Here is a 23,536-nt window from a genome sequence, read left to right on the forward strand (position 1 = left end):
TCGAGCTGCAGAGGACGTGAATAGAAGTAGTAGTAAACCTTAACTAGCGCTCTTGTCATCCGTAAAATTGACTGGGCTTTTCATCACTTTTTGGAAAACGGGAAAGACGCTGCATAAAGTAGACTTTAAGGAATGTTACGCAGCTCATGGTTAACATGCTCCATCTGAAAGCAACACGAGCACTGAAAAAGAAGAAGGCTCATGAGCTTATAACTTGACTATAAATTTTTTTGTGACGTCATCCCGGTGTGCATGCCATTGCAGTCCCTGCAATAGTTCTTTCATGCTTGAGTGCTGGCATATTCTTTTCATATTTTTTTCAAGCCCCACTGCATTTTACAATTCTAGTTGAAAATGGTATCTTGCGAATGGGCTGGGGGGCGTAATCATAAAGTCGGTGTTTTTATTTCTGGTGGAACGATATTAAATCAATCAAAAGTTCGATGAAGACTGCATGTTTGTGCAACATTCCGCAAGTGAAATCCTAGAATGAGCTGCGGTTGCAGTGTGCCTTAATTTTTTGTTGCTAGTAGCTTAGGGCTATTAGGTCGCCCGGTGTGAGATGTTTGATGTGCTATGGTATGAAAGAAAAGACAAAGGCTTCGCTGCCTTAAAAAAAATTCGGGAGTTTTACGTGCCAGAACCACGATTTGATTATGAGGCACGCCGTAGTGAAGGATTCAGGAATAAGTTAGACCACCTGGGGTTCTTTAACGTGCCCCAATTCGCACGGTACACGGGCGTTTTTGCATTTCACCCCCATCGAAATGCGACCGCAGCGGCCGGGATTCAATCGTGGGCCCTCTGCCTCCCTGCTTCAAGCTTCAATTTTTTGGAACTTGCTGATATTCGGCAATTTTTGTAAAAACTTCGATGAACTAGATAAAGCTAGGCTTCAAAGATTTGCTAGAATTTGACATTGTCTTTCAGGTGCAACATGTTCCATTCAAATCAGTACAGGAGTTGTCCAAGAAAAGCATTTGCGCATCTCCGAAATACTTGAACGGGAGAATTGAAGTTTGTCTCGAGCTAAAGCTTCGCCTTAAGAACTGAGCCCACTGAGCAGCACTTGTCTCCAGGAAGATCCACCATCTTAGTCCTCTATGTGGGAACCATCGCTTCGCCAATTTGCTATAGTCGCCGTTATCGTGGCGGCATCATTCTGGAATTGTGACTGTAGTCATTCTTCAATGACAACGTCGTCGTGTCGTCCTCGTTCGACCGTCGTCGTGTTATCAGCATTTTGACACCACCTAGTTGTCGCCGTCAACGACACATCAGGCATAGTTTGGTAATGCGACCCAATGAAAGAAAGAAATCACCCTGTACTCGTAGCTAAGGGTGTACAATTTGCTCTGTATAGCGCTCGAAGTACGAAGTCATCATTGTCATTGTACTCCGTACAGCGCAGGTTGTAGGGAGGATGTGTACACGGGACAACGATTTACGAATTTTTGGTGCAGCCAGCTTGGCATGACGTTTGCATCGAACATACGATAACTCCAGGAGCGTTCAGGTTCCTGTATAGAACACGCATTTGTGAGCAGTATGCTACCAGTGACGTGCATATTTCCAGCATAACTAACGGGCCATACGGAATTATCAACGTGTTGAAGTAGACCTGGTACTAAAGAAGACAACAGCCGCAACAACAACAAGACTAACGGCCGAAAACACACCGGCATCCCGCCCAACCACAACGAGCGTGCCCATCTCGTCGCGAGGCAACTTACCCGCCGCGACGCGATCACCCAGAAGGCAGCCGCCGTTGTTGTGCGGGACCCCAGCGGAGGAATTATCAACACAACCCAAATCGCGGCGGACGGAGCTGGGGGCCACGAGGACGCCGACTGTGATATCGAGGAGTTTCCGGCCTCGCACCGAGAGGTTCTTGCACACTATAGGAAAGAACGTATGACATATCCACAACCCCACGGGCGGCTGGACAGGTCCCAGGCAGTCGACCTGAGGCGGTTGCAGACGGGCACTTTCACCAACCCCTATCACCTGCACCGCCTGTGGCCCGCGCTGCACCCGTCGCCCGGCTGCCCGTGGTGCGAGCACGAACGGGCTGATATGGCCCATATACTTTGGGAATGTCAACGCCCTGAAGAAGAAGGACCAAGAGGAAGGGGGAAGATAACAGCAGGACCTTCTGAAGCCGGGCGCCTCGCTGAGAGATAGCAAGCCGCCCTCCTCAGCGAGGCACCCGAGGACCAGGAGTGGGCCGTCCAGCGGGCCAGGGCCATTGCCGAGGATCTCGAAAGATTTTTCTCCGGCGATGGACCCCTGGCAGCCTAGCCCCGGGCACAAACAGCCTTAACCGCTGGACAAATAAAGTTTATTCCTATCCTATCCTAGACCTGCTCAACGCTGTGTAGGTGCACCAAGATTGGTTCACACCTATAAGCTGCTGGAAGCACCTAGCTGGCAACGCAAAGTATATACACGTGATATTTGACAATACGGTGCTAATAATGGGTGAAAATTTGCGGCTGAAAGGATTATCCTGTAAGTATTCTGGGCGCTGTAATTACAATAAAGGATAAGTATGAATGACATGGTTCAGTATTTAACCGTTGAATTAAATTTGCGGACGCTCTGCGGCGCTTCTGTTCGACTTTCCTTGCAGAGCGTGCCCAGTGTATAGTGACATTTTATCTGAGCATGCTGTCGCATTTCTTCGCCATGTTTCCCGTGGCCAGCACTGCGTGACGCGAACAGCGTACAATCATTCTATTCAACTTTTTTGTGACTCTAGCAGTTGTGAGTGCTTCGTAACATCTTCTTTTGTGCTGCCTGTTTTGTTAGTTATAAGGTAGTATCAACTGTCATGGTTATAAGAAGCGTGGTTTGTCTGAGCCTTGCGAACAGATAAAATGGTGGGCTTGGAACGCGCAGGGCTGCAGATGTCTGAGGCCTCGCTACTATCGTAGACTTGCTAAATTATTGTTTGCAGGGCTGTTCTCATACCGTTTCCCTCATTACCCCCTTCCCCCGCATCCCTCAAGAAATAATAAACAAAATACCATGCTCTCAAGCCTTTCCTTTAATAATAGTCGGGTCAAGGCGCCTATGTCTACTTGACGGAGTCAAATTTACAACCTTACTAAAAAAGAACGTTCACGGACGGTAAAGTTTTTTCGAATGAAGAGAAGATAGGGCTTTTCTCGCGAATGAATTTTCTATGCGTTCCCAGGAAAACGCGATGCTAACTTTTGTTCATTTCTTCCCCTGTGCTGATATTTCTACAGTAATGTTCTGGCTCGAAACTTTGAGTGCTTCAATGATAATAGGAATTCTGTTGTTATGAGTCTTGCAGCAGATAGTGGCATTGGTGTCAGCATCTGAAGGGCCCCCTGAGAGTAACGATGGCCCATATTCCGAGGGTAATGGCTGCAGACGCCGTCGATGCATGGAAAGCACAAGCATGGGGGGCAAGTGATAAGACTGGAAGGCAAAGGGCACGAAGAAGAGCAGCATCATTTACCGAATTCCGTAAGATGAGAAAGCAATGCGTTAAGAAGTTGTGTTGCCGGGCTTCACATTACTTTTGAAACTTCGAGCCACTGTTTTTTTTTTCACGCAGCGATCGATAGCATGTATAGTACAGTCAGCTCCGAATTAAAAAGCAAAAAAAAGACAAACAAAACGAGGGAAAAAAAGGCAGTTAATGAAAATCAAGAATTGGTCGGATGGGAACCCAATTACGGGTGCCTAAACACTATGATGAAGAAAAAAAAAGGATATTGTTGTATATGCTCCCCTTCCTAGGAATTAAGAAAGTTCTTGAATCACAAGATTTTGCCATAAACTTCCAATAAACCCCTTATCTCATGTTATAGTTGAACGTGGAGGTCTGCATGCAGCTATCACAAGAGAGACAGGAAAGAAGTTTTACGGAAGGAGTGAAATCGATTTTAAGGTCACACTGGCGTTGTGTGAGATATAAATAAATGAATACAAGTGAAGAAGCACAAGTACAGGAGACACACACACACACACCCACTCACACACGCCCACACGCACACACAGGCATACACAGGCACACACACACGCACACAGGCACACACGCACACAGGCGCACACACACGCACACATACAGGCGCACACATGCAAACACAAGTACGTACGCGCGCGCGCGCGCACACACACACACACACACACACACACACACACACACACACACACACACACACACACACACACACACACACACACGCACACGCACACGCACACGCACACGCACACGCACACACGCACACGCGCGCGCGCGCGGACGTGCATGAATCTTTATTCCGATATTTCGAAGAGCAGCAGTGGTACGTGGTGGTGGCCCACTCACATTTACACAACTACTGCAGGTATCGTTTGCCTTTAAGTTTTCACTCTGGCTGGATGTCAGAAGCATTACGGCCTTTCAATCGAATTCTGACGGGCGCAGTCTTGTAAGCCTATTGCAAAACTCTACCGAAACGCTCGAGTAATCCTATCACCGAAGATCCAAAATTCTTTGATGTTTTGCTGGGGGTACGGGGTGGGTTGGGTGAAGGGATGTGGCTGATGCTAGCAGCAGCAACAGCACTGAAATAACGAGCTTGCTTTCTCAGTTCCACACTATAACACTAATCTGCACGAAAGCAACCATGCCAGCACATCGGCGAAAGCCCGACCAAATATATGAAAGGCACCGTTGATAGCACCGTATAGTGAAAAAAAGAGAGAAAGAAATGCGAATTTTCAATGCGGATGAGTGGTTTTACAACATCTTTCAAACGGTAGGAATAGGGTTACAAAAGCTGAGTAGAAATTGATCGTAAATGTAGGAGTAAGGACCACGGCTGAAGTTATGAAAACATTTGATGAGAAAGAAAATATCAGAACACTGGACACGACTGCTTCATTCTTATACTGCTTATCAGCAGATTCTAAGTTATTTGCTCTGAACTGGCCGAATGTCAACGCAGAATTCTTCCTGTCTTCAACATCCACACGCAGTGCCCCGGGTTATCGCAGACTATGATGCTGAGCAAATAGGCGTTACAGGTACGACGATGTTAATGAACTCCATGATAAGTTAAGAAAACACAAGCGAATGCATGCATTTCTTGAGTGAGAAGGGAAAAAATATTAGCGAGATTATGTAAGGAGATCAATTCCAATTTTCACAAGAGTGTTTCTCGCTACCTAGATCATAGGGATGCTTCCGAATTTCGGAGGATATGGTGATGTTCATCTCGTTCTCCAGTGTGCCGCTAAATGCCGTAAAAACTCAAAATCTTATTTTTGCTTGTTTTTTTTTCGTTTACTTCCGTAGTGAAAAGACGCCAATATGTTCATCCATTTGGGTGTAGAAGTCTGAAAAATAGTTGTCCAGCATGTTACAGCGTAAGCTGTTATAGGCTCATTCCCATGGCCGTTTCGGTTGGCGATGTTGTCCGTCGCAGCCATTGCCAGGATCCTACCCACTGAAATGGTTGGGTTGTCTTGAGGAAGAAAAAGAAGATTGAGGAAACGTATAAAAAAAAACTAGAACAAAAACATGTATGGCATACCTGATTAAGTAAACCAGGCTAGGTGACTGTCACTGTTTCAAAGGTAATGCCATTAAATCATCATCATCGACAACAGCAGCATCGTATCGTTGCACGAGTCAAGGGATGTGCCATACGCGCCACGTAGTCTTGATACCTGTGTTTACCCTTCGGTACACGTAAGCGCTCTTCTTCGCAAGGGACGAACCGCTGCTGAAGAAGCGAATCGTAGAGCTACGCGCGCGACTGCAACCAGGCAACGTCGGGATCAGCAGGCCGCTGTGCAAAGAGCAGAACAAGGCGTAGCTCGCCTTCGACGCCGGGCGGAAAGTTCAGATCATTCTCGTGAAAACAACGCAGAGACTTCGCTGCGAAGACCCTCTAATGCGTGCTGCTGAAAATGGAGCTACTGTGGGGCCGCTCTTCCACCTTACGCTGTGACTGTGCTGCGTGTGTCACGCAGGCCTGTCACTATTTTTCTTCGTGTGAAGTACATTAGGCAGTTTGGAAATTAAGATAATAACGAAAATGTGCCCTCGGAGCTGTTTTATATGCTTATCTCTTTTCCATAAGCTTTGCTATCACACATCCCTCTATGACGACTTTTTCCTGCAACCAGCAGGTATCTTTCCTCGCCGGAACCATCCTAGCAAAGTAAAACAGGCAATGCGCCGCTCAAAACACTACGCTGAATCTTTCACACCGCGCAGAGCAAAAGATAGGAACCAGTTGCCATGAGACATCGCTACAGAAACTAACATCCGTAAATTTCAAGACTTCTTTCATGATAATGTAAGGGCAATCATCCCTGATCCACTGATTTGTTCTCCTCACAGCGTATTTATTAATTACCTAGCTTTCTTTTCTATATGTTTAGTTGTATTTGACACAATTATCCAATTTACTGCACTTTGTACTTTTTCTCTGTACTTTATTCGTTACCGAATTTTGTACCTTTGTTTGACTATGTTCTTTATTCGTTCTCCATTAGCAATCAATAACTCGAGCTACTAGGTTTGTGTGTTGTTCATGTAACGTGTACATATATGTATATGCAAAAGCTATATCCATTTTTGTACATATTCTACTGTACTATTTTTATAAAGTTTGTATGCGCCTGCACTGTTAATTTGGTAATTATCATTTGCTTGGAATCATATCCAAAGTGCTGTAACTTATTTGTACCAAACCCTCCTATGCAATAAATACCCTCAACCAGAAGACCCTTAGGGATAAGATGAATGAATGAATGAATGAATGAATGAATGAATGAATGAAAGAATAAATAAATAAAAACTGTCAGCCCTACCACTGGGGTGGAGATGGAAGACCAGGAAAGCGGTGATATGGTGGGAATTTTGGATTTCCAATTATGGCTATTGAGATGTGTTGGTGTAATTGGTTATCTGAACTAATAAGGAATGAGAAATATATATGATCTGGTGGTTTTCATTTATTTAGTGACCACAGGGACCATGGCCTTATGGTTGCTACGGTACACCGCCATAGGGTGTACGGCAAATGTTGGCACGTTCTTCATAAATACGTCACCAACGCCACGCGCGTTCAGTGCGAACGTGGGCAAAACGCCGCCGCCGTCGACAACAGTTCTGCCCGTTGTTTGTGTGACCGCACACAACCGCTGTCAAAACGCTGAAGTGAGCAAGCGTGCCAGCAGCAGCGAGCGAAGGTTCATGTGGTCTATAGACGAGAAAATCATCGCCAGACGTCGCTACTGCGACTCCTGACAGCGCCCCCAATGTGGAAATGTCAAGCAGCGCGGTCGCGCCGTGGTGCAGTCTTCACTTTGTTTACATTGTTTCGCCCGCGCTTTCCTTCGCTGCTCGTGCTCACGGCGCTCAGTTTTCGACGGCGGCAGATCGCATGCTTGCTGAACAGCGATGCAAAGACTGCAATGTGGTTTCAAGGAGGTTGCCGACGCCGACGGCTTTTTTTCGTGGCGGCAACCTTAAGAAAGGGGCGCGTCTGCTTCCACACGTGTATGGCGTTGAACAAATTGTGGGCCGGGATGTGACAGTGAAAGCGAAGTGCGTGTCGGAGGTGTCCAACAAGATTGTATCGAGTTAGAGGTACACACCGAGTTCAGTAATTTAGTCACTTTTATTTCTCTATGGTGCAGTCACAAAGCGGTCATGCATGCTTGCAGGGATGTGCAGAGACGGTGACGATTGCGATTGGTTTCGTTGGTCGCTGGGCGCGAACACACGGCTGCTCTCATTTTGGCTCTCAGCGAGTGGCATCCGCACTGTCAGCACAGAAAGAACACATACATTAGGCACAAATAAGCCAATAAAAGTAATTAACGATGTAAGTACTACATATGCGCATAATGCCTTATATCATGCTGTATAAATATTTATTGTATATCATGCCTTATTCAATGCAGATGTTAGAGTCATGGCAACTCATTCCATTAGTGAGCAAGGTATCTTTTCACTGCTCATGAGAAATCGCCCGTACAAAATGCTCCGCGAAATGAATCCAGATCACGGTAACCGGCGATTACCTTGGGACCATAGCACGAGCGCAAGAATTAGCGATACATGCCTCATCAAAGCATTCTCGTCGGGCGAATGCCCCGCCTCAGCTAAAGTAAGCTCACACAGATGGCCGGCTACCACACGAAACGAAGATTCCTGGCATAAAGAGTGAAGCAGAAAGATTGTGCAAAGTGGCAATTACATTAAAGCATGCTTGGATATTGTGAACCTAGAAAGCATGGCCAAGCAACAAACATAACGCGCATGTCTCGGGCAGCTGCTTTCCGATCTGCCGCTTACCGACGCACGCGATGACCGCAGCTCGCATTAAATACGGATTGCCACCACACAAAAGACAAGTAACGTGCGGCCCCTTTTGTTGCCTGCACAACTAGAAATTTAAGTTGCAGCGTTTGGAAAAAGGATATAATTATCTTGAGCTCGTCTTTGCCGATCGCGAGTGAACGAACAGCAATCAATTAAATTCGGGGGTTTTACGTGCCAAAACCACGATATCATTATGAGACACGCTGTAATGGAGGGTGTCAGGAATAATTTGGACCACTGGCGTTTTTTTAACGTGCACAACAATTAAAGTACACGGTAACAAGTGTATTCTTGCATTTCGCCCCCGTCGAAATGCGGCCGCCGTGGCCGGGAATTGAGCTCGCGTCGTCGATGTTAGCGGCGCAACACGTATGCATTTACCGCTAAGCTAACACGGCGGATTTCACTGTATGATTCAACTACGCGACACGTCTAAAACAAACGCCGTGCGCTAAATACAGGCATACTACTATTGCGTTTGTATCGAGCGGCCCTGCGGCCGTGATATTGCACGCGAATGCGAAAGTACGCGACTTACTTGACTCGGCGCACTGCAGTTATCCACGCTTGTCGTCTGTCCTTCTCGTAACACCTCCCCGGAATACTGTAGGACTTCACGGGCAGCTTTCGACCTTTCGAGGCTGTTGTGGCAATCAACAACACAGCAGTATTGCGTGCCACCTTTCCTGATTGATGAGGTCGCGCTCGCCGTCACGAAAACAACGCGCACGATCGCTCGCGCCGTAGAGAACACGGGCGCGCGCTGGCCCAGCGACGACCTTCGACACTTCCATCCTTCCGCCAGGGGAGTATTCGGCGCTGGTGGCGCGCGGGCAAACTTTAGGTTGTCTCGTCTATCGCTTCAACGGAAACTGAGCGGCGAAAGCACAGCGCATACAAAGGTAGGAGCCGTGTTGCAGATCGCTTTCAAGATACGGTGCGCGCGACCACCCGGTGCCGCGCAAATTACAAGTTGCTCGCAGAACAGAAGCCGCCACCCCTCCCTCCCACGCTGCCTTCCCACTGTCCTCCTTTCGCGTGGGAGATTGAGTCGCCAGTTCCCCTTGCTCCCGGTTGCAAGATACGAATTTGGCGCCGCCGTTAAACGTCACCTCCCCTCCCTCCCTCCCGTCCCCCAACGACCTTTCGCACGACGGAAGAAGTGGCGTTTGCTCTCTGCCGTGCGTTCGCTTCCCGTTAAAGCGCGCGTCGCTCGCGCGCTTTCAGTCGCACATACAGCATACGGCCAATGAGAGTTTTTTTCTACATCCGGACGCGACTCTCGATGACTGAACCCTTAACAGCTTCACTGCAATAACTGTCACATCAGAGCGCAGCCATGTACTGGGTGTCCTACGTAACTTGAGCCAAACTTTAAAAATAAGCAAATGCCACCTAGCTGAACCTAACCAAGGTGATGTTGGCCGTGCTTTGAGATACTCATATTATTTTTTGCATTCGCCTAATTACATAATTACTCTTACATAATTACTTAACTTCTCAAAGATTATAATTAGATCAAAAGTGACAAGGAGGAAATTGTAGACCAACATGAAAAACTTCCGTTACAGCCTTCTGTGGGTCAATCCGTGCTACATAAAAATGTTTTTCCTAGCATGAGGGAAGCCCGCGAATGCACGCAAAGTGCGTCGAGCGGCAAGTCGTGCGGCAACTTTGCGTGTATTCGCAGGTTTCTTTCACTCTCGGAAAAACGCTTTTATGTAGCACGAATTGAGCAACAGAAAGCTGCATCAGGAGCTTTTAAAGTTGGTGTACAATTTTCTCATTGAGAATTTTCATCTTAATATAATATTTGAGAAGTTCAATAAATAATTAAGGCTAATTATGTATTTAGGCGGAATGCAAAAAAAAAATGATCTGAGTATCTCCAAGCGACGGCAAACAAAATTATATTGGTTCTGTCCAGCTACGTGGTAGTTGCACATTTTTAAAGTTTGGCTCAAGTTACGTTGGACGCCCTTTATGGTATAGAGCACAGCAGAAGTGCGCGTTGCAGGGAAGCTTTTTGGGTGCGCCATATTGCAAAATAAAAGCTCTTGTAAGACCTGCTTTATTAACCCGCAAAGGTAGAAATCTGTCGCTATACATCTACAAAGACGCAGTTCGTAATCTCGTCGGCACAGTTGAATTGAGTCTCCGATTTATCGCTGTTTCATTTCATTTCGTTTATTTTCTCCAAGGGCCATGGCGCTGGAGAGAGGAGTAGCTGCTACGTAAATAATTAAAAAGAACGCTTGTGGCAAAGTAATATGGTGACAAAAATTGTTAAGGGTTTTTTCGAAATTACTGGCATTGACTATGAATGGGAACAATGGAAGCCGGAAGGTGGTTCCAGTCTGTCCTTGTGGGAAGGAAAGCAGTGGAATGCAGGTTAGAGCGGTAATATGGTATGTCATCTTTGAACGAACGGTTATTTCTTGAAGAAATGTGCAATGGCGGCCGCAATAGGCAGTCACGTAAAGTACGATCGTAATGACAGAGTTTATGCAATAAACACAGATGCGAGATCTCACGGCAATGGAATAGGTTAGGCGAATCACGATTAGGTTTCATTAAAGTGACGGTTTCTGTGTGTGAGCAGTTTGATAAAATAAAACATACTGCGTGGTTTTTAATGGCCTGCTTGTCGATATGGTATAGTCACTGCCGCTCAGTTTACTGCTGTTACGCGCTGCGGAAAGACGGTCGCACCTGGTGCGTGAGCGGGAATCCTGAATTGTAGGTTTAAAAATAGGCTTTTATTTTTCTTGCATTTAGTTTATATTATATTATTATTATTATTATTATTATTATTATTATTATTATTATTATTATTATTATTATTATTATTATTATTGCAGTGAAGAAGAGGAAGTGCTCTTGCGTCTGTCGCTGTGCGCACCATCAGCGTTCGTGGACTGCCTCGATTGCGTGAGACGTCTAATAAATCGTCATATCACATTTGCTGGAAGATGCTGCAATCCCCGACCTCACCCTGGAAGTTCGCAGCCGAACGTTGCCGACTGCTTCAGCCGCTACCATGCTCGAGCCTACCGACAATCCGCCTGCAGCTTCCGCCACGCCCATCATTTGCGGCGCCGTCCAGCGGCAGCGGGACCCCCCCGTCTTCAGCGGAGCCGGTGAGACTGACGTGGAAGATTGGCTCTCTACCTATGAGCGCGTCAGTGAGAACAACAAGTGCGATGACCCGACGAAGTTACGTTCCGTCATCTTCTATCTTGCTGACGTTGCGAACCTCTGGTTCCACAATCATGAGCGGGAACTCCAAACCTGGTCCGCTTTCAAGGCAGCATTCACGGAAGTCTTCGGCTGCCCAGCCTTACGAAAGCTCCGTGCTGAACAGCGTCTACGCCAGCCCGCTCAACAGCCCGGCGAGACGTACACCAGCTACATAGAGGATGTCGTCGAGATTTGCGCCCGCGTCGATTCTACCATGAGTGAAGAGGACAAGGTGAAGCACATCCTCAAGGGCATCGATGACGACGCATTTGAAATGCTTCTCGCGCGAAACACTTCATCTGTCGCTGCTGTCGTCACTCTTTGCCAGAGCTTCGATGAGCTGCGTCGCCAGAGGGTCCTTGCGCGCAGCGATGTTGCACCCGGCCACCCTCTCTCGGGCCTCACGCTTCCCTCTAACTCCTCGCCAGAATCCTCACTCTTCGTTCAGATTAAGGATTTTATTCGGGAGGAGGTGGCGCGCCAACTGTCTATGCTGCCTCTCAGCGATCGACCCCTACCTGACACATCTCTGGCTGCTCCCATTAGGAGAGCCATTCGCGAGGAACTTGCCGACTCGCTACCTTTGGCTCTACCATGTCCTCCCGTGGCGGCACCGCTGACCTATCCCGCAGTCGCAGCACGACCTGCGCCGCCGACATTCGCATTTCCTGCGACAGTGCGACCTCAAGCAGTGCCAACTCCCGTGTCGCCTCCTATTGCGCCTCGAAGCCAAGTTCAGAACCCTTGGCGCACACGCGACAACCGACCCATATGTTTCGCTTGCGGTTTCGCCGGCCATGTCGTGCGCTTCTGCCGTCGTCGCATGCCACCTACTAACCCTGCTGTCGCAACGCCTGGGTATGGATATTTCCACGATGCTACCGGCCATTCCATGCATCCCGACCCAGAGTATCCGCCGTCTTCTCGACGCCCTTTCGGCAACCATCGTTCTCCGTCACCACGTCGTCGCTCGCTTTCCCCCTTACGTCGTCACCAGTCACCTAGCGAGGGAAACTAGTTGCTGCAGTTCTGCAGGCACGAACTGCCAGCTTCGCGACTTCTACAAGGCCTGCACAGTCGCCACGCAATTTACTGGACGTTTCGGTCGAAGGAACCGCCACAATTGCGCTTATTGATACTGGGGCTGCGGTTTCTGTTATGGACGAAAAGCTTTGTCGTAAGCTCCGCAAGGTCACCACGCCGTTGTCTGGTTTGCTACTGCGTACCGCGAGTGCGCAGCATATAGCACCGCTCGCTCAATGTACCGCAAGAGTGCTCATTGCCGACGTTGTTTATGTTGTTGAATTTTTCGTGCTTCCTTCATGTTCACATGACATCATTCTCGGCTGGGACTTCTTGTCTCACCATCGTGCCATCATCGACTGTGCTCGGGCCGAAGTGGCGCTTTTCCCGCTTTCCGAAGCCTCGCTGCCTGACCTTTCTGAAAGTAAAGCCGCCAAGCTCACCGTTGTCTCCGATACGAACATACCACCCGAAATGTCGGTTCTTGTGCCCGTATCTTGCGCCGCCGCGCCAGACGCTACGGTGCTTTTTACACCATCGCCTATTTTTCTACGTCGCAAGGCTCTACCTCTACCATTTGCCATCCTCAACACTGTATCTGGATTATCCACTATGCTTGTGTGTAACCCGCTTCAATCCCCTGTGACCTTACTGCGTGGAGAATCCCTTGGTCGTGTTCAGCCCCTTGACCCGCTTCACATTCTCGATACTTCCGACGACATGGCCTGTTATGAGCTCGACGCCCTCACTTCTCCATTGCTGTGCGCATCATCATCATCATCATTGTCGTCATCGTCGTCGTCAGACGTTCTTGAATCTGCCTTGGACGCCGATCTGCCACCTCCGTACCGCCAGCAAGTCCTCGCGCTTCTTCAGAATTTACGCTCGTCGTTTGATTGCGACCAAGCATCCCTGGGACGTACGGCGACCGTCACTCACAGCATCCACACTGGTTCCCATCCACCATTACGCCAGCGGCCATACCGCGTGTCGTCAGCCGAGCGACAGATAATTACCGAGCAAGTCGACGATATGCGGCATCATGGCGTCATTCGGCCTTCCCAGAGTCCTTGGGCGTCTCCTGTAGTATTAGTACGCAAAAAGGACGGCTCATACTGCTTCTGTGTGGATTACCGTCGGCTCAATAAGATAACTCGTAAAGATGTCTATCCGCTACCTCGGATAGATGACGCCCTCGACTCCCTACAAGGCGCGGAGTACTTCTCATCTTTGGATCTTCGCTCCGGCTATTGGCAAGCGCCGATGGCTGAAGACGACTGTGAGAAGACCGCTTTCGTCACGCCCGACTGCTTGTATGAATTTACCGTAATGCTACTTCGGGCTCTGCAACGCGCCCGCTACTTTAGAGCGTATGATGGACACTATCCTTCGTAACTACAAGTGGAAAACATGTCTATGCTACCTTGATGATATTGTCGTGTTTTCGCCCGATTTCCCGACGCACCTCGTTCGCTTGTGTGAGATCCTGACGTGTCTCACCTCTGCCGGCCTCCAACTCAACATCAAAAAGTGCCGTTTTGCTGCCCGCAAGTTAACAATATTGGGACACGTTGTTTCGAAGGATGGTGTACTTCCTGACCCAGCCAAGCTTCGCGCGGTCGCAGAGTTTCCGATGCCCACTACTCTTAAGGCACTCCGCAGCTTTATAGGGCTCTGCTCTTACTTCCGGCGTTTTGTGCGCAATTTTGCCACTATTATCGCACCACCGACCAATTTGCTTACGGCTAGCAGCGGCATCTCCGCGTGGTCAACTTCGTGTGACGACGCCTTCAAGCAACTACGTCGTCTACTTGCTTCGCCACCGATTCTTCGCCACTACTGATCCCACAGCGCCCACAGAGCTACACACGGACGCCAGTGGCATCGGACTTGGTGCAGTCCTAGCGCAACGGAAAGACGGCTACGACGAGTACGTCGTCGCATATGCGAGTCGCACTTTAAAGAAGGCAGAAGCCAACTACTCGGTCACAGAGAAAGAGTGCTTGGCCATTATTTGGGCTCTCGTCAAATTTCGTCCATACCTATATGGTCGCCCTTTTGACATTGTTACCGACCACCACGCCCTTTGCTGGCTGTCCTCGTTGAAAGATCCGTCAGGTCGCCTCGGCCGCTGGGCACTTCGCTTACAAGAATATAACATCCGCGTTGTCTACCGATCGGGCAGAAAGCACTCTGACACCGATGCGCTTTCCCGATCACCGCTACCTTCCGATGTGGCTTCAGTGTCAACGCCCTTCGCATCCATGTCGACGATCAACGTTGCTGATATGCCGGCCGAGCAGCGTAAGGATCCCCTGCTTTCAACAATGCTGAATTTCCTCCACGTTCCATCCGTCACACCCTCTTCTCGAACACTTCGTCGCCAAGTCGCTCACTTTGCTGTCCACGACAACGTCCTTTACCTCAGAAATTATTTGCCTGATGGTCGCAAATGGCTGCTTGTGATACCACGACACATGCGTACTGACATATGCGCTTATTTCCATGCCGCTCCTCATAATGGTCACGCCAGCGTTCTGAAAACGTACGCTCGGCTGAGGCAGCGTTTCTACTGGCACGGCATGTATCACTTCGTGCGCCAGTACGTACGTGCTTGCACGGTGTGCCAAAGGCGTAAAATTCAACAGCGCTCTCCTGGCGAGTTACAGCCGCTCCCCTGCCCGGCCCGGCCATTTGATCGCGTCGGCATAGACCTATACGGGCCACTTCCCTGCAGTTCCTCGGGTAACCGATGGATAATTGTAGGCGTCGACCACTTGACGCGCTACGCCGAGACTGCCGCACTTCCGGCGGCTTCTGCGCGTGACGTTGCCTTCTTCATCTTGCGGAACTTCGTTCTTCGACATGGAGCACCACGCGAACTGCTCAGCGACCGGAGGCGTGTGTTCCTGTCCGAAGTAATACAAGCCCTTCTCGCTGCATGCAGCATCGTTCACCGCAAGTCTACCGCCTACCACCCGCAAACGAACGGCTTGACAGAGAGGTTCAACCGCACACTCGATGACATGTTGACTATGTACGTTGCCTCAGACCACAGTAACTGGGACACTGTTTTGCCGTTCGTAACGTATTCCTATAATACCGCCACACAAGCTACCACTTGCTTTTCACCATTCTTTCTGTTATATGTCCGCGAGCCCTCGTGTACAATGGCCACTCTGCTCTCATACCGACCCGACGCTTCTGAATGCACGCCAGTGTCTGAAGCCGCCAAATACGCAGAGGACTGTAGGCAGCTCGCCCGTACCCTTACGACCGCCGCCCAAGGTCGCCAAAAGCTGCGGCATGACAGTAACGTGCCTACACTACATTTTCCGACTGGTTCCCTTGTTTGGTTGTGGACCCCACCTCACAGCCCTGGCCTTTCAACCAAACTTCTTGCACGCTATGATGGTCCCTACCGCGTCATCGACCGTACCTCGGCTGTCAACTACGTTGTCGAGCCTGTGACGCCATCACACGACCTTAGACATCGCGGACGTGACACGGTTCATGTCAGCCGACTTAAGCCATATACTATGACCCCCTGATCCTACCTACGCCGTAGGTCGCCAGGATGGCTCACATTCTCTCCCGGGGGCCATTGTAGTGAAGAAGAGGAAGAAGTGCTCTTGCGTCTGTCGCTGTGCGCACCATCAGCGTTCGTGGACTGCCTCGATTGCGTGAGACGTCTAATAAATCGTCATATCACATTATTATTATTATTTAACTTTTTAGTTTTCCCTTGTTCAGTAGAGGAAATAAAATTATAGGCAAGCTCGAAAAGCACACGCATGCCTTCAAGAACGACCAGAACCAGCATTGAACATGCCGGTAGGAATTTCAGAAGCAGCCATTAACTGCTGTTGTTACCGAGGCAATACCCAATAAACTATCGACTGCGTTTTAGGAGACCGATCCTTTCGCAACAACAAATGAGCAGGGAATCTTACGAAAGAGAAAGTTTGCGTGTATGCTAGGAAAGATACAAAGAGGTTGCAGCAGGAATGCGCAGGAGTTTGATTGACGTTTGGATAAACGGTAACATTGCGGAGCGTGTTTTAATTTTGGACAAAGGAATGATTTACCCTGAGGAAGAAGAAAAAAACGCCACTGTATCGGTCTTAGAGAAAGCGTATAAAACACAATAAGAGAGAGCTCAGAATGGCAACTTACCGGATGTTTGACTTCTATCGAGTGTCAAATAATCAGTTATTTGACAGGTCCATGGTAGAGCCTGCGTAAACAAAACGATCCAAAGCTCCGCTCATTCCTTGCGCACACATATACGGGTACAAAACAGTTTTTGTCGAGCGCACCGGGTCTAGTGAAAGCGAGCGTATACAAATCGAGACGCCGAACGTATTGGCACGTCTCTATGTAAACTTGTCAACGATCGAATTAAGGCGACTGAGGATCGATCTCTAGCTTTCGAAATTCTAGCGCGGTTCCCGTCAGGATTTCTGCATTTGTCTTGTCAATTATTCCCCCGTATGTCTGTCTTCCTCCCTTTTTTGGTTTAGGCAGCGTGTTTCTGTTTGTCTTTAGGGCAAGATGTCAGTGAAGCAACCGTGTCATGAGATCGCTGTGACAGTGCGCTTTGCCATAAATTCCGTGTTTACATGCTTGGGAGCTAGCACTCTTTTACATTTCCAGATGGTTCGACATGCTGATGAACGGGTGGCACAAGATGCACTAATCTAATTAGCTTTGTTTTGCTGTTCTGATAGCCCTTTGCATGTTTATTGTTTGTTTAGAAACGTATTTATTATGTGTTCTAAATGATACTCTCGATCCGGACTCTTCATCCTCCGCTGGAGTGAAATAGGAAGAGGATCGCCGAGACAGAGAGGTAGAAAGAATGTTTAAGAAATGGCAGATAGGTGGCGCAATTAGAGAAGAAAGTTGGGTTGCTGGTGCATATTCCAGACTTCGCACATTGTTAACAGTCCTAAAAAGACGGGCTACGAGAACGAGAAACACACAGGACACGACGCTAGACTTCAACTTATTTTTTTTTTACTACGCTGAAACATTGAAGTCATGGTATGCACAGAACCTCAATGCAACGAAGCGACTGCCACGCATTGTTTTATTGCGATAACAATTATATGGACACTTGAGGTTAGTTTCCGCTACCGTCGCCGTGAGGTTCCGTAGAAAGTCCAAGTGAAATAAGATCACGGCCACGTCATGCCACTCGCCGTATGCTGCAGGTGTGAGGGATAACGTGCAAAGGTAAGCCGAGATGGATAGCGGCTTGATATTATTGCACCACGCCTTCTCGGCGTTGAGGGGGGGGGGGGGGGGGGGCGTGGAACTAAGCATGCGTTAGGAGTCAAGGGGGGCAGGTTATCTCCTCTTCTAGTCCAACCGCTGGTGCGCGCGCCTTACCTTGTAGGTAATTTGCGTTTGGTATAAAGACTAGGAGAGTCGAGTGAACGATGACTTCATGTGCGCTGTGTTCTGACTCGCCTTGTTCCCGTTGAAACGAGAGACAGCACTAAGGGGAATTCGTTCGCCGCAGCTGCCACTCTTTATCACGCTGACGTTTTGACAGCGAACATTCACGGTCATCAAGTGAGATCTGCTCATGCTTGCCCGCGCGCACGTGACACCTTGCTTGTTAACGCAATTAGTGTGCGAATGTTTACTGAAATTTATGCTCCCAGTAAACCTACGAACGGTGGCTCATGTAGTTGTTGAATGCTTTGCTACCGCTATCAGTGCTTCACCTTTGGGATTGAACTGCGACGTTGTTATCCCCCCCCCCCCCCCCACGCTTTTCCCCCCTTTACCATGCTCTAACACACAGCCATCGGAACAAATCGATTGGCTGGTTAATTTCCTGATGCAATATCCTTTCTTGGCGAGAGCCAATGACGGGGTGCTTACAAACCTATCAGCCGCTTTTTGTTTTTATGCAAGACGCTTTGAATATTTCCTTATCAGCCAGCCTCTGCAGCCGTCTGAGCGCACGAGTGCTTTGAAACTGCGTAGTGCACGAGCATCTACGGCAACGGCCAGCCAGATGGCCACCAGCTGCTAAATCACTGACAGCTACCCCGTGTTAACACAAGCGCACCTATTGGCTCTACTTATCAGCCTTAGTGGCAGTCTACTTTGCTGGATGTATTTACGCCGAAGCAAAAAACCTATGCTTAACTATAAATCCGCTCACTCAGATACCAAAAACACACAGCGGTTTTACAGCGTAACGCATGATATTCAATGATTTCTCAGAATTTTTCAAATATTTCATATTTCGCCTACTCAATTCATGGGCCAATGGCTGCGTGTCACTGGGAATCTGTCTATTCTCTGTCACGCGCTCTGAATGAATATGGGAAATTGCAAGCAGATGCGGTATAGAAGCTTTGAATGTATGAAAATCTGGTAATTCTCTATAGATACGCCTCTCCTAGCCATTATTTTTTTGACAAAAATCAAACATTGCCTCTTCATCCTCATGATATCGCTGCCTTGACGACTCACTGCTTACCTGCCCATGAACTGTCCGTTTATGCTTTGGCACAACTTCTGAACAGTGTACAGTTCATTAACAAAACAAAACAATATTTAATGACATTAAAAGTTGTGACATGCGTGGGGGATCATCGTAAGCACTGCACGAGACTGCACGTTTAATAAAGACAAATGTACGCATCGGATTTCGTTTTTCGGTATTTAATGAACCGCTTTCACGAAAGCTTCGCTGTGAACGGGCCCTTCGGGTACCAACTTGTATATGCTGACAATGCAAGTTGGTACCCCCTCGGGTACCAATTTGCATTGTCATAATCAGTCCTCACAGTTCTATTTTTCTTATTTCTCTTATTCTCTTCTACGAGCGCAGTAGCAGGGTAGAAGAACTCTTAGCTCTGACCACCCTCTCAGTGTTTCCTCAATTAGTTCCCCCCATCTCTATCACACATTAGTTCTGACATGTGAGCTCTATCAGCTTACTTTTTCAATGAAATAGATGTCAGTGTAGTATTTCTCGCTGCAGGTTTAGTACGACTTGACACGCGCCATGGTTGCTTAGTGGCTTTGGTATTGTGGTGCTAAGCACGAGGTCGCGGGATCGAATACCGGCCACGGCGGTCGCATTTCGATGGGGGCGAAATGTAACATCAGCCGTGTACTTAGATTTAGGTTTAGAACTGAGGGTTGAACAGCGCGAATAAATCAAGGACACGAAGATTTCGGTGCACGTTGAAGAACCCCAGATGGTCAAAATTCACCCGGAGTCCCCCACTACGGCGTGCCTCATAATCAGATCGTGGTGTTGGCACGGAAAACCCCATAATTCTTTAGCATGGCTACTCCTTTTTCCACGTTACAAAAAAAAAAAAAACACGTTTCTTGTAGATGCTTGAACGATAACACTAATCCAAAAATACAAAGAAGAAACAAATAAGAACAAAGAGAGAGAGCGGAGGGGGGGGGGGGAGGGGAGGGACAGGAGAAAGAAGAAAGCGCATATTTCTGAAGACATATTACTTTGCTTGTTTTTGACATTATGTTGTCGCACTCTGTACTGTCGCCGATCGTCTTTTTCGCGGGGAGACATCAAGGCAGCACTGTGACATGAGCAGTCAGAAAATATATAGCCTGGTGCTTCGGTAAAATAGGCGCAGCAAGAAACAGCACAGGAACATTGAATGGCGATGTGATTAATCAGGACCGGAAAGCGTCGAGACAGGCTTAGATAAGCCCATTCATTGTCGACAAAGGACACAATTTCCTTGCGTGCAGTGGAGCGGAAACAATGAAATCGGAAAGGACAGTTGGTGGGCACAAGAGAAAAAAAAAAAGATGGACAAATCACGAAGCTCCGTTTCTATAGGAACGCGTCGTCGGTAACATCCAAAAGAGCTCTGACAGGCTTTCACGAACACCCTGGCATTTAATTTCCACGAAGCGAAACCTTGATTGTGGTGGGGACCCTTCGAGTTGTTCTTCGTCTTGCAATGGCCTGGAACTGAGAACCGTTTGATTTAGCAGTGAAAACGGAAACGCTACCACCCACCCCGTCTATAGGCAACTTTAATACAAGAACTCGTATGACATTCCCGGAAATGTAACTCCGCAATAATAGTACTAATAAACTGTCCTGATTAAATTGCATGCGCCTTGCATACTTTCGCTGAACTCATGTTGGCTAAGCAGCAGCTTCGATTTCATGATAATGATGAGTTCTAAATGTGCACCGTAGAAAGATTAGACGAGTTATTTTAATGAATTCTGGAAAGTTTTGCCAATCACCATGCGTAGCACTCCTGCTCCAGATGGCAATGATTATTATAATGATTAATAATCAAGTGACACAGGCAGAGGCATTACAGATACAAAACATACACAAGTCGCGCCCCAAAACGTGACACAAAAACTAATAATCTCATTGGGACCAGTAGAAATGCTTTAATGTGTATTCCTTGCGCGAGATGCACAGACAGCCGTAGTTGATGGGCTAAGTAAGAGCATGAAGTCTTTGATGGCATGAAGTGAAGTCATCATTGCATGAAGGTCTTCGATGAAGTTTAGTGTGGACAATATGGCTGTTCTTTACAATGTGAACAAACCACAAAAGTAGGTTAAGTGGTTATGTGTTCCCAGGTGTTGCACACATGGGTAAGTGCTGATCTTATCCGTTTAGTTTTAAAAAGGATGAATTTGTATTTGCGACATTTATACAAACAAGGCGTAGACATGCTCGATCGGGCTTGTTAAGGCCACACATAATGCGAATATCACACATTGAATCGTGAGTGCACATGGGCCTGTTCTGCTGCTCTGGGTAGGTGCAGACAGCAGGCTGTAAACATAACGCAAAATAAGTTGATACATCACTTTTTAAGAGAACGGTATGGGGAATTTGGGGACTGGAGGAAACACAATAAATAAAATGAAAATGAAGCAGATCCCACGCAATTTTGTAATCGATGTTATGCAATTATGGGAGATGTGTAGACAACAAGGGGCAAATTATGGGAGGTCTGTAGGCCAAGTTCCAATTGGTTGGGTTAATTGCGGCTTTTGCAATAGATTACGTATGCGTGTCCACCGGAGCGTAATGCGTGTGTTCTACTTGCAGCGCACAATTTAGCTTGCTATCGTGGAACAACTCCGGAAGCCACCAATATCAACACACCACACACACATCACACACACACACAAACACACACACACACACACACACACACACACACACACACACACACACACACACACACACACACACACACACACACGCACACGCACACGCACACACACACACACACGCACACACGCACACACGCACGCACGCACGCACACGCACGCGCACACGCACACGCACACACACACACACGCACACACACACGCACACACACACGCACACACACACACACACACACACACACACACACACACACACACACTATATATATATATATATATATATATATATATATATATCGTCATCAGCCTATCAGGACGAAGGCCATCCCTGCGATCTCCAATTACCCCTGTCTTGCGCTAGGGTATTCCAACTTGCGCCTGCAAATTTCCTGACTTATATATATATATATATATATATATATATATATATATATATATATTACAAAACGCTGCTCGAGACGAAGCTGAGGACAGTACGGAAGACGACGACGCTCCCTGATGGCGTGCGGATTGGTGTTGCGATCTTGTATGTTTTGTAGGTCAGTGACCGCATTGTAAATATCCCTGTAAATATATTTTACACATCTTTCCCCGTAAAATTTTGGTCGAAGGTGCGGGGTAATCCATAGAAGCACAACGGATTTACGCAGTGGGTGCTCCTTGGCTGCATTGACGATGCCAGCTCAAGGCGAGAATGCTTCGGGCACGTCGCAAACCGCGCCCACCGTCATCCTGGCAAAACCACGCGAACCTGGTACCTTTTCGGGCACCGACAACACCGACGTTGAAGACTTGCTTCAACTCTACAAACGGGTGAGCGCGAGCAATCACCGTCATGCTTGCTAACCTGCTATTTTACCTTGCGGGAACGGCGCGCGTCGCGTTCGAGACCCACGAAGAGGAATTCACCAGCTGGGACCTGTGCAAGCAAAAGCTCACTGATTTGTTTGGCAAGCCCGTTGGCCGCCGGCGTGCCGCGTAGAAAGACCTTGCGTGCCGAGCTCAGACGTGCACTGAGTCCTATGTGATATATATTCAGGACGTGCTTGCTCTTTGTTGCAAGGTTGACGAGAAGATGCCGGAAGCGGGAAAGGTCGCGCACATCCTCAAAGGAATCGCGGATGACGCGTTTGCGCTCCTCGTTTTCAAGAACTCATCGACAGTGCCGGACATCATTTCTGAATGCCGCCGATTCGAAGAAGCCAAAAGCAGTCGCATTACTCTCAACTTTTCTCGCCTTGCTAATACGGCTGCAACATCTACCTGCGAGGACCTCCGTTTCCCACCTGTGCCGCCTGCATCTGACAGTATTGTGCGCATCGTCCACCGGGAGATTGAAGCTGCATCTCCTGTTCCTACCCAGGTTCCCGGCCCAGACGACTCCCACACAACAATATCCCTAATCCAGACCGTTGTACGGGAAGAGTTGGCCAATGTCGGGCTCCATTCACTGAGCCCAGCCCACAGACCCGACTACCGCTCACCCGGCGTGCCTGATCTAACACGAAGTTCGTACGCTCGTACTCGTTATCGGAACCCGGAGGAATGGCCCACTTCTGATGATAGGCCTATATGCTTCGGCTGTTTACGCGTTGGACATATTTCTCGCCATTGTCGCAGCTATTGGAACACGCAGCCTTGGCAGAGCTATCGCAATGTCCGACGCCCGCCGGGCAGTCCCAGCGCGCCGCCACGCATTGAAGAAGGCACCGCTCCAACACCTCTGCCCGCATGACAAAACCGTTCCCC

Source organism: Dermacentor silvarum, chromosome 2, assembly GCF_013339745.2.
Source record: "Dermacentor silvarum isolate Dsil-2018 chromosome 2, BIME_Dsil_1.4, whole genome shotgun sequence".
NCBI lineage: Eukaryota > Metazoa > Arthropoda > Arachnida > Ixodida > Ixodidae > Dermacentor > Dermacentor silvarum.